At 44.4% G+C, this 17,672-nt stretch overlaps 1 protein-coding gene across 6 annotated transcripts in view; it reads right to left on the bottom strand.

The window, feature by feature from the left end:
- UTRN (utrophin) overlaps positions 1-17,672 on the bottom strand; it is a 1,167,552-nt gene that overhangs the window by 281,513 nt on the left and 868,367 nt on the right. The window lies entirely within an intron of this gene.

The raw sequence follows: 17,672 nt of genomic DNA, 5'->3' as shown, positions 1-17,672 counted from the left end.
TTCGGTAAACTGGTGTTTATGCATGATTTTCATGGGAATTTACTTCAATAGGCCCTTTAAAGTCTATTTTTGTAATACAGTTTCCAGCGTTGATTAGACACACCTCCTTATATATGAGTGTATGTAATAAGGCTGGTAATGTTGAAAACAAAATGACAATCATTCTCTGGAGGAAGAAGTGGAGCGATGTATAAATAAATAAATGTATACAGTCAACCAATGAGTTTTAATTGTACAGCATTAATGCCTTTTCCTGTTGCAGCATTCAAACTTCCTTTCACCAAGTGAATAAAGCAGTGCAAGTACAGTATGTATGCGTGTTACGTGCTAAGCCCATCCCCCATGGTAGAGAAACACTCCAGTTATTCATGCATTTAATTTAGCAATACACAGCCTTTGATAGGGTGTAATAGGGCATGCCGGCGGCCGTGCTCCCGGCGGCCAACATACCGACGCCGGAATCCCGACCTCCAGCATACCGACAGCTGGGCGAGCGCAAATGAGCCCCTTGCAGGCTCGCTGCGCTCACCACGCTGTGGGCATGGTGGCACGCGTATTCTCCATCCAGGGGGGTCGTGGACCCCCAAGAGGGAGAATAGGTGTTGGTATGCCGGCTGTCAAAATTCCGGCGCTGGTATACTGTGCGCCGGGATCCCGACAGCCGGCAAACTGAAGACCACTCCCTTTGATATACATCAATATCAAATAGTGGCTGTGCATACTACTTGAAATATCTATGTACTGTATGCTCAGTATCTTTTTACTAACATAATAAAATATGCATGGCAAATATACCATGTGGGACAGCTTAACTGTTTAAGGGTTATTATTCCTAAATACCAACATCCCATTGCCTTCCTATACCCTCCAGATCATTGTGAAAAGCCTTTCAGTACTTTCTTTCCTGTATATAAAACAGGCCAAAATGACTGCAATGCATGGCTAATAATGTCCTTCTGAGATTCCGGTAATGTAAATGCTGTATGGTATCTTTTTTTATCAGCTCATATTACATTCATGCCCGGTGCTGAGCTCCTGTTGTAGCTACCGGAACTGCTGCTTCTCAAAGCCAAGCTGTCTAATTGCCTTATGCACATCAGCAATAATCTCCCGTGCTGCACATCACTAGGTTACAAAGAATGCAAGTTCTACACTTTTTATATGAAGCATACAACATAAACTCTGTGTGAAGCAGTGGCGGATTTAGCGGGGGGCGATTAGGGCAAACGCCCCCCCCCTACACATACCGGCACCGGGATGGAGGCCGGGTCCCGCCACGGTGTTGGGAACGAGGTGGAGAGCGGTGCAGCGCGGCGGGGGAAGGGGAGAGAGAGAGAGCGTCCTGACGCGCATACAGCGGCTGAGCGGCCTCTGTTCTGACCACTCCCCCTCCTTCCTGTACGCGCGTCAGGACGCTCTCTCTCTCTCCCCGTCCCCCGCCGCGCTGCACCGCTCTCCACCTCGTTCCCAATGCCGCGGCGGCACCCGGCCTCCATCCGACTCCTCATGCTGCTGGCTGCAGCAGGTGTCACTGTCAGTGTGTATGCCATGTCTCCTACCCTCCAAACTAAAGTAAGTGTGTGTGTGTGTGTGTGTGTGTGCCCCCTCTGTGTTCCATGTCTCCCCCCTCCGCTCCTAGCTAAAGTGTATATGTCCCTGCATTATTTTGTCTCATTCAGTGTACTGTAATGTGAATTTCGGCTCATTCTACATGCTGTAATGTGAATTTCGGCTCATACATTGTGCTATGATGTGAATTTCGGCTCATACATTGTGCTATGATGTGAATTTCGGCTCATTCAGTGTGCTATAATGTGAATTTTGGCTCATTCTGCGTGCTATAATGTGAATTTTGGCTCATTCTGCGTGCTATAATGTGAATTTCGGCCCAGTCAGTGTGCTATAATGTGAATTTTGGCTCATTCTGCGTGCTATGATGTGAATTTTGGCTCATTCTGCGTGCTATAATGTGAATTTCGGCTCATTCAGTGTGCTATAATGTGAATTTCGGCTCATTCAGTGTGCTATAACGTGAATTTCGGCTCATTCAGTGTGCTATAATGTGAATTTTGGCTCATTCTGCGTGTAATAACGTCAATTTTGGCTCATTCTGCGTGCTATGATGTGCATTTCGGCTCATTCTGCGTGCTATGATGTGCATTTCGGCTCATTCTGCGTGCTATGATGTGCATTTCGGCTCATTCAGTGTGATATAATGTGCATTTCGGCTCATTCTGCGTGCTATGATGTGCATTTCGGCTCATTCTGCGTGCTATGATGTGCATTTCGGCTCATTCAGTGTGCTATGATGTGCATTTCGGCTCATTCAGTGTGCTATGATGTGAATTTCGGCTCATTCTGCGTGCTATAACGTGAATTTTGGCTCATTCTGCGTGCTATAATGTGAATTTCGTCTCATTCTGCGTGCTATAATGTGAATTTCGGCTCATACAGTGTGCTATAATGTGAATTTCGGCTCATTCAGTGTGCTATAATGTGAATTTTGGCTCATTCTGCGTGCTATAACGTGAATTTTGGCTCATTCTGCGTGCTATAATGTGAATTTCGGCTCATACAGTGTGCTATAATGTGAATTTTGGATCATACTGTGTGCTACAATGTGAATTTCAGCTCATACAGTGTGCTATAATGTGAATTTCGGCTCATTCTGTGTGCTGTAGAAACAGAATTTGTCGGCAGATAAGAACCACTTGGCCCATCTAGTCTGCCCCCTTTTTTTTTTTTTTTTTTACATTATTTTTTATCTCTAACCTTATCTGATCCTTATTTCTTTGTAAGAATATCCTTACGTCTATCCCATGCATGTTTAAATTGCCCTACTGTCTTAGCCTCTACCACCCCTGATGGAAGGAATGGCGATTCGCCAGTCTGTATCACCAGTGCGCAGGGTTCTCTCCACTAACTGGCAACATTTTATTAGTAATGGCAACAATAGGAAATTTAGAAGCGAACGGGAAGGGCATTACTAAGTGGGAGGGGCTATGATTAGGGGGAGGAGTCATAATTCTTAAACCGCCCCCCCCCCCTAAAAGTTAAGTCTAGATCCGCCACTGGTGTGAAGCCAGATGTTCACCTAGCTACATATGTTATTTATGGCTATATACAGCCAATATAAACCCTTTATAACCTAAATACTCTGTACTGTAGTTAGCTGGTGCTTGTCATAAATCCCTCTAAACGTTGAGCTGTTGTTATGCTCCCACAATCCTATCAAAGGCTAATATTATGAGGATAGTGACAACATGACCCCTTCCTGACTTCATTAATATTGGCAGTCCCAGCAGTTCACTGCTGGAGAATACTAGCACACCCCATCTCCATGATGCTAACAGTAGCCAGGAATGGAGAGACTTGATAATATGCCTGCTTAATGCATCTTGAACAGGCAGCATCGGAATTGGCCAATACCAGGGACGTGCAGTCAGGGGAGGCAGTGCCTCCCCTGTCATTAGTGGTTGAAATAATACAAAGAAGATACTTATGACACAGATTCTGTGTCATAAGAATCTGCTTTGTATTATAACCAATTCTCCATTAAAAATAGGTTTGGGAGGAATAGGAAAGCTGCTGGAGCAGGGGGAGGGGGGGGCTGATGAGGGCAGGGCCAAGCCATGGGCATTAGAAGCCCTTTGGAAATAGAGTGAGAAGCGGCACTTGTATAAGTGCCTCGATGACAGGGGCGTGCTTTCACTGCACATGAAAGCACGCCCCTGTCAATCACCCAGATGTGATTGGACAGCGGATCTGTCACTGGATACAGCTGTCCAGTGATGGATCCGCTGTCATCACTTGTTGGGCAGCGGGATGTGCGGCGTTAGCGGGACCCGGTTGGCAAGATGGCAGGCCTGGATCCAAGAGGATCCAGTCCCTGACTGTCATTTTTGCAGAGTTTGGCAGCGGAGCGGAGCGATTACAATTAAAAAAATGGCACCATTAGCGATCGCAGTCTAAGTCCCGGTGGTGGGCAGGAACAGGACATCCCCACAGCATTTTAGGGGCGGCATGCGGCTTTGGGGGGGGGGGGGGGGGGGGGCACACGGTCCAGACAATGGAGTGTGGCATCACACGCAGCTGCTGCAGCTTGACACATGGCTGCAAAGTGACTGCCTTCACCATGCACTTACATTTCAGCAGGGGGGGGGGACCCAGCATGCCTGCAGGGCCCTGTGCTGGGCAGCCCCCGCATGATAGAGAAATGAGTTGTAGTTTTGCTGAATTAGGCCTCTATTCACTACCATGTGTACACACACACAATCATGCTAGGGTTAATTTTGTTGGGAGCCAATTAACCTACCAGTATAGTTTTGGATTGTGGGAGGACACCCACGTAAGCATTGGGAGAATATACAAACGGCAGACAGTTAGGGCCAAGGTGAGAATTTAACCCATGACCTCAGTGCTTGATGAAGGTGTTATGACCTAGGGATCACAGTAACAATGGGCCTAATTCAGATCTGATCGCAGCCGATCAGGTCTGAATTGCGCGTGCGCCGGTGCATGCCAGACAGCCGACGGCTGTCTCAGCCCTGCGATTGCCTCTGCCTCACTGACAGGCACAGGCAGTCGCTGGGTGGGAGGGGGTGGGCTGGCGGCGTTTGCCCACCATTTAGGGGGCGTGGTCCGGGCAACACAGGCGTGCCAGGACCGTTGGGGGGTGGCCCATGGGGCTGCGTGTTACATCACACGCAGCTGCTGCGACCCTCTCAGCGACGAGTAGCTCCTGCCAGCGCGCAGGAGCTGTGCTGGCAGGGAGCTACTCCTAAAGTACAAAAGCATCGCTGCTGTGCGATGCTTTTGTACTTGTGCGGGGCGGTCGGGGCTGACATGCGGGATGGACTAGCCCTGTGCTGGGCGTCCCCCCGCATGTCAGTGTGAATGATCGTAGATGTGGTCAGGTCTGAATTAGGCCCAATGACATTTTAGATGTTGGTAGACTATTTTCTTAAATATTTTGTGGTTAAAAGTGCTATGTCCAATTCTTAAGTTCCAATAATTTTATCTTTAATTGTAAATATCTCAGTTTCTCCTAAACGCAACAAAACACCTTTATCCAGTCGCCTCTTCATTTATTCTAAATACAGTAGCTAATGTGTCACTTAAAAAAAAAAAAAAACTTTTGATCAACACCTTTACCAGTCTGTTCTGGATGTTTTCAATTAAAGGAAAGAATTTGCTTTTATATTTAAACACTACACTGCTGCTTGGTCAATTCTGGTGTGAAGACGTTTAATTCCATACTTATGATGTCATCCTATACACCTGAGTGTTGGATGATGGCTACAGAGGTGTCTTTCTACATAGCTGCTGCATGTTAAACAGCCCTTCTATCACACTTAGTCATAAGCGCATTTACTAACGCATCACTGTGCAAATAAGATGTACAGACAGACTCTTCTGATTGAAATGATATGCGGCACGCCTATATTCTGTGTGTCTACGACTGTATCTGCATATGAAATGCTACGTTAGTGTTTTCCCGAAATCTTCAGGTCACTAGGCGAGCCACCCATGCACGCATGGATATCTAACCTAATCCATTTATAGTAGGTACTATTTCTAATTGTTCTCTGATCAAGGGCATGGGTGTGGTATATAAGGACAACAGGTATTAAGTCCACCCCAAAAAGGTCAACATGCACAAGGTCGACATTGGCAAAAGGTCAACACAGGAAATGTCGAGACATGAAAAGGTCAACATGAGGTTTTTTTTTTAGTTAATTTTGGTGTAATTTTCTCCATATTAGCACATGGAACCCCAATAAGTGTACTGCTTCACTCGCTATGCTTTGGGTAAGGTTACCATTCCCAGTTGGAGTCCATGTGGAAGGTAAGGTATTAAAAAGTAAAAAAAGATTCCAAAAAACTCATGTCAACTTTTTGCTATGTCGACTATTTGACAATGTTGACCATATGGTGTCAGCCTATCATACGGATCCCCATGGGCATGTACATAGAAAGTCATGTCATTTACTGTGAAATAAATTATATATAGAGTTGTTGGAGTCCTTTTGTTGAGTTGCTTTGTTTTCATTCTCAATAGTAAACAATGTAGCAACAACATGTGGTTAGTTAGAAAACACTTAATATTGTTTACAGCAAACGGCAAAATGATATATTTCTTCTGGTACAGGAGATTATTTGGTTGGCTTTAGGATTCACACCACGTATAAGATGTCAGCCAACAAATCTGATTTTTCACTATTTGTGATGAATGAAACTTATTACTATGACGGTAGATAGTGTCACTCCAGCAGGGGTGAAGCAGTTCTCATACAGTATGTCCCCTTTCTTACCCTTTGACAGTTTTCCTTCTGACTTACTTTATTCAAGTCGCCTCATAGTAACTTTGAATGTGTGTAATAAATTCTGGCCAGTCAAAGTTAGTTTGAAATGTCTTCATAATCTTTGGTATCAATTTTGCCATAAAGGGGGGTACTCACGGAGCGATCACTGCTTAAAATCTAAGCAATCTGACTAGATTGCTTAGATTTTAAGCCTGATCGCTCCGTGTGTACCCCCTACAGCGATAGCGATGCGCAGCCCCGCGCATCGCTATTGCTGGTGCTAGATTGGTCTGCCGTGCAGGCCAATCTAGCGGGTCACTCATTTCACCCGCCGGGTGAAATGAGCGCCCCCCGTCTCCCCCCAGCATGGTCAGCACACATCGTGCTGTGCTGAGCGGCGGGAGAGATGTGTGCTGAGCGGTTCGCTCAGCACACATTTATTTATTTATTTATTACCAGTTATTTATATAGCGCACACATATTCCGCAGCGCTTTACAAAGAATATTTGCTCATTCACATCAGTCCCTGCCCCAGTGGAGCTTACAATCTATATTCCCTACCACATGTACACGTAAACACATTCACGCCCAGGGTAATTTTTTTTGTTGAGAGCCAATTAACCTACCAGTATATTTTTGGATTGTGGGAGGAAACCGGAGTACCCGGAGGAAACCCACGCAAGTACGGGGAGAATATACAAACTCCACACAGTTGGGGCCATGGTGGGAATCGAACCCATGGCCTCAGTGCTGTGAGGCAGTAATGCTAACCATTACACCATCCGTACATCTCTCCCGCATTGGCCAGTGAGTACTCCCGCATCGGCCAGAGAGTAAGGCTTCTCATCTAAGCACTTTACATGGGAAAATATTCAAAAACATGACGAATAGAACACATTCTGGTGCTATAGATCATATAAAGTCTAATGAAATTAAAGCCAATAATCACTACATGTTGCTCTGATACTTTACTAAAAATCCATTTCACTACACAATTGGTTTTTAAACTGTAATGGCTTTATGGATTGTAAGGGGGATTCAACTGCCCGTGGTAATTTACCACGGTCTAACTCATCCTCCAGGGCTATACAATTAGCCCTGAAGCAGCAGCTGCGTCAGCTATTACAGATTCTTTTCAGAGTCGCAGCAGGCTCACCAAAAAATGCCTCATAATTGGTCTTTTTCCATGAATCTGGTGGCGAAACACATACTGTAGGTCATGGATCCTATGTGTTTTCACCAAAAAAAAAAATATATATCTTTTTGGGCCAAAAAAAGGAGCTGATTGGCTAACCTGGAAAAAAGCAGAAAAAAATATGAAAAACTCCAATTCTTCACACACGAAAAAATATTTTGGACAATCAGCGCTGCAAGTGTGCGGGTACGGGTGGGTATGGTGTACCCTTAAGAATTTAGCTGTGGGTACGCAGTACCCACGCCGCCGGGCCGCCGCTCCCTCCATCCCCTGCTGATGCTCACCGCGCCGCTGCTACCTACAATTCGGTACTGGCCCGTGATCACGAATCAGCGCCTAATTGAAGTTGACACTGAGGGGCAGGAGAGACGCACGCTGCGCTCTCCTCCCCTCATACACAGGAAGCAGCAGTGCGGTAAGTAGCAGGGGTAGGGGGGGAGGGGGGCATGTGTACCTGGCACTGGGGGCATATCTGGCACTGCGGGGACATATGTATCTGGCACTGGGGGCATATCTGGCACTGGGAGGCATTTCTGTATCTGGCACTGGGGGCATTTCTGTATCTGGCACTGGGGGCATTTCTGTATCTGGCACTGGGGGGCATCTCTGTATCTGGCACTGGGGGCATATCTGGCACGGGGGGGCATGTCTGTATCTGGCACTGGGGGCATATCTGGCACTGGGGGAACATGTGTATCTGGCACTGGGGGCATATCTGGCACTGTGGGGGAATTTGTGTATCTGGCACTGGGGGCAAAGTATATCTGACACAGTGGGGGCATTTGTGTATCTGGCACTGGGGGGCAATGTATATCTGACACAGTGGGGGCAATGTGTATCTGGCACTGTGAGGCAATGTATATCTGGCACTCTGGGGGGCATTTGTGTATCTGGCACTGTGGAGCAATGTGTATCTGGCACTGTAAGGCAATGTATATCTGGCACTCTGGGGGCATTTGTGTATCTGGCACTGTGGGGCAATGTGTATCTGGCACTGTGGGGCAATGTATATCTGGCACTGTGGGGCAATGTATATCTAGCACTGTGGGGCAACGTGTATCTGACACTATTGGGGTCATATGTGTATCTGCCCCCCCCCCATATGTGTATCACGCCCATTTTCATTGACCACGCCCCATGTGGCATTTGGCCACACCTTTTTTTTTTTTAAACCTGTAAGACATTTTTTCTACTTGCACCACTGTGGACAATTGAAGTCCCCTTTAGTGTTAGTTCTAACACTCTTCACCTAATCAGTGAGGAGGTAATATTTTAATTTGTAAGGGCAAAATTTTAGACTTGATGTGTCGCTATAGCTGCAATAACTGTAGCGATACATCACGTCTAAAGTTTTGGCCTTCAAAAAATATTATATGCACTCCTCGCTGATTAGGTGCAGGGTGCTACAATGAACATTAACAATCCACAGCACCAATACAGTTATAAAAAAAACCAATTGTGTAATGAAGTGGATTTTTAGTAACGTATCATTTAAAAAACAAACAAAAAAAACTTTCTTTCTTTTTATTTGTTTTTGTACAATCAGCCATAAAACATTTCTAGTTTAGGGATGACCATCACATGGTTTGTGAATGATGGTGTAATTCTTACTTTACATCAATGGCAGGAAATCATGGACAGAAAACCATTAATTGTTTGAACAATGGGTATCACTAGATGGGGACATGTGAATACAAATGGCTAACTATAAAAGAGGGTTGGGGTAAAACAGGAGATGAGGGGGTGGAGCTAAGCACCATGTAATGGATAAAAAAACCTCACTGCTACATCACCATCTGATCTCTTCCATCAATGGCAAAACCATCGACCATTGGTGGCAAGCCATCGATGGTCAATGGACATGCCTATTCTGGTTAAGGCTTCTCAGCAAAAATATTTTATTAGTAAACAGAAACCTGCAACATATACAGTAAATATTAAACATTCTGTTATATGCCTTAAAATGGTTTGCTAAACCTAATATGTACAGTAACTTGATCACTTTGGAAAAGATAGGGTTTTAATTACCTACCGGTAAATCCTTTTCTTGTAGTCCGTAGAGGATACTGGGGTCCATTTTGTACCATGGGTTATAGACAGGTCCACTAGGAACCTTGGGCACTTTAAGAAATCAATAGTGTGCGCTGGCTTCTCCCTCTATGCCCCTCCTACCAGACTCAATCTAGAAACTGTGCACGAGGAGACGGACATATCTTGAGAGAAGGATCTAAAGGACAGTGGTGAGATTCGAACCAGCACACACAAGCAAGAGGAAAGCCATACTAACCAAACTTGATGAGGAACAGCAACAGCTGAACCAACAACAATACTTAACCAAGCAACAGTGCAGGAACACACGAAGCACTGGGCGGGCGCCCAGTATCCTCTACGGACTACGAGAAAGGGATTTACCGGTAGGTAATTAAAATCCTATTTTCTCTTACGTCCTAGAGGATACTGGGGTCCATTTAGTACCATGGGGACGTACCAAAGATCCAAAACCGGTTGGGAGAGCGCTGAGCAGTGCCGTTTCTTGCTGCCGGTGAGTCGTGCCGTCGCACAGGGCGTCAGTCGCAGCGCTTTTTTCTTGATCCTGGTGCTCCCCCTCCTCCCCGTCATTAGGACTCCGCTCAGGGGGTGGAGTTTCGCGTAATGACGCGTGTGTCATGACATCATGATGCAAATGCGTAATTCCGCCCCTAAATGAAGTCATAATAACAGGGAGGAGGGGGAGCACCAGGAGCAGGGCCAGCCCGCACCATACGCCAACTACGCGGATGAGTAACCTCTGTACTTCTCCCCAGTCTCCTCCCCCCTGACTTCACTTAGAATGGTGATCAATGATCCGCGAATCGCGGCATATAGCCACGAGGGGGCGGGGCCAAATTATGAACATTACCCGGGCGCTGTCTGACCCCCAGCTCTGCCAACAGCCAGCGATATCCTCCTATAGAATCCGACCTCAGGGCAGGCTCCAGGTGTCAGTGACAGTGTGTGTTTGTGTGTATACTGTTTTTGCTGTAATGTGTAAAATGGGGACACTTGCCTGCCATAATGTGTAAAATGGGGACATTCGCCTGCCGTAATGTGTAAAATGGGGACACTTGCATGCTGTAATGTGTAAATGGGGATTTAATGTATCAAGGGCATTGCGATGTGTGGCATAATATGGTGCAGGGGGCATTACTGTATGGGGCTTAATATGGCAGAATTTTTTTTTCCTGTAGTGGCCGTGATCTGTTGGTGCAGGGTCAAAAACTGGGGTGTAAGGTAGTCTTTTCAGATGAGGTCACACCCATTGTAATGAGGCCACACCCATTGTAACAAGGCCACGTCCCCTTTCCGGGAGCGCGTGCAAATTTTTTCTTTTTTTATCTAGGCGGGTGGCGATGGGGGGAGGGTGTGCATATTTTTAAATCTCGCACTGGGAGCCAAATTGGCCAGAAACAGCCCTGGTGCTGTGGTTCCTGCAGAACTGATAGCCCAAACTAATGGTCCTCAGAGGCCAAAGTATTGAACTTGTAGAACTTAGCAAACGTGTTCGAACCTGACCAAGTAGCCGCTCAGCAGAGCTGTAAAGCCTAGACACCCCCGGCAGCTGCCCAGGAAGGACTCACCGACCTAGTAGAGTGGGCCTGTACAGATTTAGAGTAAGCGTGCTGGATAGTAAGCCTAGCCGGGACGCTGGCTTAGTACTCACCACTCTTCTTTCTTCTGGCTCTGTTAGGGGTGGCGGCGTGCTGCGGGAATGTACGCTCGCCGTGGTGGGGCTTGCAAATAGTTCCCTTAGGAGCTAGTGTCCTGTCAGCGGGGAACGGGACCATTAACCCTTTGGGAGGTTGGGCCGCCAAACCCCCCCCTTAGGTCCCACGAAGCAGGCAGGCTGGTGCCAACCAGCCCTGTCTGAAAATAAAAAACAGAAAATGAATGCAGAAAACTCTTCAAGAGCTTCCCTAACTCTTCAAGAGCTTCCCTTCCGGGCACATTTTCTAAACTGAGTCTGGTAGGAGGGGCATAGAGGGAGGAGCCAGCGCACACTATTGATTTCTTAAAGTGCCCAAGGCTCCTAATTGACCCGTCTATACCCCATGGTACTAAATGGACCCCATTATCCTCCAGGACGTAAAAGAAACTCTGTATCATGCACAATCTATATGCAAAAGTATGACCAGAGGTGCAGCGCATATATTTTCAATCATATGTGAAATACAAAGGGGGGTATTCAATTGGTGCCATTTTTCCGACTGGCACTTTCCGCCCATTTGTAGGTCGTATTCACATTCGTCCTATTCAAAGCCCGTTCCAATTTTTCGACTTGTTGAAAAATCCGCCTCGGCAAAAATCACGTGGTTCCGCAAATTTGCTGCAGACCCGCATGTTTTGTCGAATTTGTGGGCGTTTTGGACAGTTTTTTGGTCTTTTTTCACCCATGCCGATTCGACAATAAAAATAAAAAAATCTAAAAGGCATGGCGAAAATGGAGCAAAAAATGCCCACTACTGAATACCAAACAGTCGAATTAGTGCCGATTTTCCGACTGACGGAAAACTCGGCACTAATTGACAATCCCCCAATGCCAGAATTTAAGCAATAAAAAAAACATCTCCAACGTATAATAATAATAATAATTTTTTTCAACAGATAGGTAAATGCAAAATAATTTTGCTAGCTATCACACAAAAGTGTCTCTTGGTTATAACGTATAAGCAATTTCAGGCTTCGAATTACTCTCTAAAAATGTTTTCCATAAACTTAAATCTTATTAATATTGAAAAGAAACTATTATTATAGAGTGCTGGATAGCAGTTACTGGTGTCTGTACTATGTACCTCCCCTCTAACAATCCGTACAGGTCATTTCTATAATACATATCCTACACAGCAAAGATTCATATCAAATAATAACATTGTCTTTAACAAGGTCACATGAAATTAACTGCAGTTTTCAGAAAAATGGAAAAGCCTTTCAAACAGAGAAGGTAACATTTACACCAATGCAGAAATGCCTGTGCACTACTGTAACGTTCTCATCTATTCAGGGCAATTAATAGTGCATTATATGGCGTGCCTATACAATAATTCTAAGCATGACCTATAACAATTGTTTTCTTTCATAAAATACACTAAGGCCATAGTTTATTATGAAACTACAATATATTTCTGATTTGTATAATGAAAATACAATATAATGTGGTATAATGTACTTTTTCATTTCCGGTTCAGTTGAAGGTTTAAGATTCTGTTATGGGTGTTAATATATAACATGGTTGCACAAATGTACTTCAGTGGTGAAACTTGTGAGTGGTGGTCCCAGGGCAAAAATATAATTTGGGCCCCTCTCCTCCATCTCAGCCCAAGTTCACATTACACCACACAGCAATGGGTGACAGGGAGAGGCATAGGGTGACAGCGGAAGGCAGTGATAGGCAGACGGTGACAGGGAGAGGCAGTGGGAAACAGTTGGTGACAGGGAGAGGATGACAGGGGTACAAGCACAATGCCTTGCATGGTTCGGAGAACATGGGGCACGTACCTTGGTGGGGGCAGGAACATAGCAGCCTCTGCTCTGTCTGTGACACCCCTTGTGCTTTTCTCAGTTTGGCACTTGGTCAGGCAGATACCGGTTGTGAGCTGCCTTTAGTTGGCAAACAGCAGTGAATCAGAAAATACGTACTTCTGTCTGTTAATTAGAGGCAGTAAGTGGCTGTGATCATCAGCGCTGATAGGTGGCAGGTTTCCTCAACAAGGGGTAAGTATTTCAACCCCCTCCTCCCCTCCCCTAAACCTCGAAACAGGGGGTGGGGGTGGATTTCTTAGATTATATTATATCGGCAGTGCTAATAGGGACTGTTGTTTTTTGCAAAGTGTTGAGCATAATTATTTTGTGATTATTATTAATATTTATGTGGATGTCAATCATATATCATTTTGCACTTCACCTACCCATCATATCTCTCTAATAGGTTATAGTTTATAGATTATTGTTGCTGTGTTCTTGATATTTACATATTTGTCCTCATGCACCTAACCTAAATAAATCATGCAGCGTGAGATGCCTGGCATGAGTGAGCCGCCAGGTTCCCTGCAACGCTATATAATATAATACATATACAGATTATTTATTATTTATTTGTTAGCAGTTATTTACATAGCACACAGCGCTTTTCAGAGAATAATTTGGCCATTCACATCACTACCTGACCCAGTAGAGCTTACACTCCCCTACCACACGCACACACATTCATGTTAGGGTAAATTCTGTTTTTGTTTGGATTAACCTACCAGTATATTTTTGGATTGTGGGTGGAAACCGGAGCACCCGGAGGCAGCCCACGCAAGTAAGAGGAGAATAGACAAACTCCACACAGGGCTATGGTGGGAATCGAACACATGACCTCAGTGCTGCGAGGCAGTAATGCTAACCATTACACCATCCATACTGCCCATGATGTGTACAGATGTGTCCTCATTCATCTTTGCTGCAGTCACGCCAAACGGCCCCTCTTGGCACGTCCAGGTCGCATGACAATCTTCTAGAGTCAGGTGTCTTTGTTGCTTCTTTTTGCCGAAAATGCATATTAGATGCAATGCAATGTAACTGGGATGCACGGGAAGATTATGCTGATTAATGTGATATATGACACTTGTACAGTATATTGTGTGTGACCAAGTCTGTATACAAAGCAGAACAGAACCTGTATTGGAAAAAAGCTCACAAATATACAAGCGTCATATATCACATTAATCAGCACAGTCTCCGTGTGTGTCATAGTCACATTGTGTTGCGATCAGTACACATGTTCAGCAAAAAAGCAACAAAAACGTCCGAATCTAGAAGATTCTCACGCGACCTGGCATGCCAAGAGGGTCTGTATGGTGTGACTGCAGCAAAGATGAATGAGAACATATCTATACTGTATGTGTATTATATTTTATAAAACAGCTGAAAACCAACCTCACTTCTAATAATTCTTGCATAGACAATATATAATACTAGCTCTGTCCTCATGAAATCTAAATTTGTTCTTGGTTCGGTGGAAGTGGTAACTGGATGATCAGCTGCTGGATTGTTATCATAATTATTTATTATATTTTTATTATTATATTGTTGATTAGCTCATGTTCAAATATATTTATTTACATTTTATATCGCTAGACAATTTCAGTACGGGTGTATTCACTTTTCTATATCCACTGTCTGTAATATGATGGTGAAGACTATAAAATGTCATTGTCTAGAGATACATTGTACTCTATGGGGTATATTCAATTATGAGTGGATCCCGACAAGGGCTATTCAATGTCGGATTTGGCTGTTCCTGACCATCTCAATCAGACTTTAAAAAAAGTTGGATTGAGATGAGGGACCTGAGAGGAGGAGACGGGGAGAGCCGAGGGGAGACGGTGAGAGCATCGGGGAAACGGGGGAGAGCAGCGACTACAGCAGCGCAGCAGGAGGATGTGGCACCGCTGCGTCCACCCGGCTCCAGCAAGCGGGACCCTGTAGCCGCTGCTCTCCCCCGTCTCCTCCTCTCAGGACCCTCATCTCAATCCGACTTTTTTTAAAGTCAGATTGAGATGGTCGGAAAGGGAGCAAAAACCTGTCGGATTTGGCCCCGTTTCCGACAGAAGCACGCGGATCAGTGGTTATTCCGCCGATCCACGTGCTTTCCGACAAGTCGGAATTCCCGACTTGTCGGATAATTTTGAGGTGTATTGAATAGGTCGGAACACCTTCCAACCTAAAAAAGTTGAAAACTGCCATCTTTCTGACAGACGGCAGCTTTCGACTGCAATTGAATTTACCCCTATGGCACAAAATTACCTATGTACAGATGTGTCCACATACATCTTTGCTATATCCCGCCATGTATGGCACAGTTTTGCATGCCATAGGCTCAGAGATTTAGCCATGCCTTGTGATTTTTCTTAATTTGCTTCTTTAATATGTTACTTTATACATATACTATTATGGCAAACAAAAATTTTAAAATTCATCCACTCGCTACTCGTGAAAAACAGCTTAGCCGTGTTTTGCATGTTGTGCCAAATTGGTAAAAAAGCAAAGATGTAAGTGGACACATCTGTATACTAAGTCATAACAGACATTGGGGAAAAAAAACAGTATTTTTTTTCTATTGATCACTAAAAAGAAGTTATCAAACATATACTTATGTAAAGGCTCCCATATATTTAGCTGCAGTTTTCCCCGACCAGACCATTGATGGTCGGCAATATGTCATGGATTCCTCCTGTTAAATATCCCAGATTTGCCAATCTCGGCAGTTTTCAGTTGGGGAACTGAGATTTTTAAACTTGTTGAATATTCCTGATTCCCCAACCCAGATCTCATGGGATCGGTCAATTGGAACAATTTGTTGCAGATGTCGCAGATGTATGGGGGCCTTAAGGCTGCTGATTTTTTACCGAATTGGTAAAAAGCCATGCCCCCCAGACTTTCTATATAAATCAAATTTCCACAGATTAACATGCACGCTAGAAGCAATCTTATGGCCTGGAAAACATTTCAGATGCCTTGATAGGGAGAAGTAATGCTTTACAAAAGTATGTTTTACCCAGTATGTTACATGCTCTCTGTTATTTACAGATTCTTTCACATATACACCCTCGACAAATATATAGTAAGTGGTGTATGATCCTGGAAAAACAATCACATCTCCACCACTAATACTGACATACATACTAAGTCAGATGGCCTTGGTCTTCTTTAGCACTACAACATCATCAGAACACTGGGTGGAGTTAGAATTATTCCATTAATGACAAAAATATTTAGGTGATGTGATGAGACTTCTTCCTGCCACAGGCCAAATTCAGTGTATAGACTTCCTCTCACGTTACACTTCTCTACATCCTGGGACTCTTGAGCCAATCAGTCATTGGGATCTTTTGTTTGCATGCTGTAAATGGCTGATTTACAATCTGGAATTCCTATTGGCTTTCAATCTGTCACTTTTTAATAGTGGTTTTCCCCAAGGCTGACTCTGATAAAACATATATAATTTAAATATACTTGTGAATTCTAAGACTCTGCAGTGCAGATCTGACATACTGACGATGGGAATATTAATGTAATGAATGCTCAACTGGCGCATTCTGTCACTACTGCCCTTCAACGGTTTGAAAAATCTTTTGCAAAATTTCACTAAACAAAATAAAAAATAACTGCTTTACCATTTGAACTCTGCACATATATAAATGGGAAGCCGGGAAAGATAAAGAACTCTCACTGAAGGAATGTGCAGTCATCCTCAACAAGAGTGAAATCCTCCATCACTGTGAATGAAGGATAATGAGAATTCTTGCAAAAGACTGAAATGTGACTGCAAATAAAGGCCCTCTCATATTTATACCTTCCCACAATTCTAGATATCTCGTGGAAGTTGGTGAGGTCATGCATAAGTTGATGTCTTGTATTTACCTACAGTAGTGCTGCATCACCAAACATTGGATTAAAGGAATGTTCCCCATGAAGGAGGAACTAGGAACTTCAGTTGATAATGAGTGGACTCCTTGGGTGTTTTGCAGGGGTGCTCTACATGCGACCCTCCAGCTGTTGCAGAATTACACTACCCCAGCATGCACTGTTTTGCTATTAAGGAATGCTATAACTGCGGAGGGGCATGCTGGGGGACATACTATATGTTGAGTGGCTGGGCCACCTTGGGGCATCACCACCTTACATTTACTTTTAACACTTATATCACATTGTGTTTGTTTTATATTTATGTAGCTTTTTTCACATATTTTTTACACTTATAACACTGCTCAGCTAAACTTCACATTCTAACACTCTGACACTTTACTGCTGTCCTCTTCTTTTCTTTTACATTCAGCAGCCTCTTTCATTTGCTTAACACTGATCTTTCACTCCTATCCTTTTTCTGTGTGATGCCCTGGGGGGGTTTGGCTGGGGTGGTCTGGGGGTGCTCTGCGTCCCGGAGGTGAACCCCTATAGTGAAGCAGGTGGGCAGGCTCATATACTGGCCAATATATGCCAAGAACCTCAAATATTATATTATGGTTATAATAATTTTAATGGTGTATGGTGCACCTGCACCCTTTGTTCCTATGTTGTAGTATTACTGTATGTTGAGTACTCCTGTAGATAAAGGCTCTGATATTTGACTGTGGAAAATGACATTCTGTTTT

Source organism: Pseudophryne corroboree, chromosome 4 (genome assembly GCF_028390025.1).
Source record: "Pseudophryne corroboree isolate aPseCor3 chromosome 4, aPseCor3.hap2, whole genome shotgun sequence".
Classification (NCBI taxonomy): Eukaryota; Metazoa; Chordata; class Amphibia; order Anura; family Myobatrachidae; genus Pseudophryne; species Pseudophryne corroboree.
Note: the sequence above shows the minus strand (reverse complement) of the source record. Positions and strands in the feature narration are given on the sequence as shown.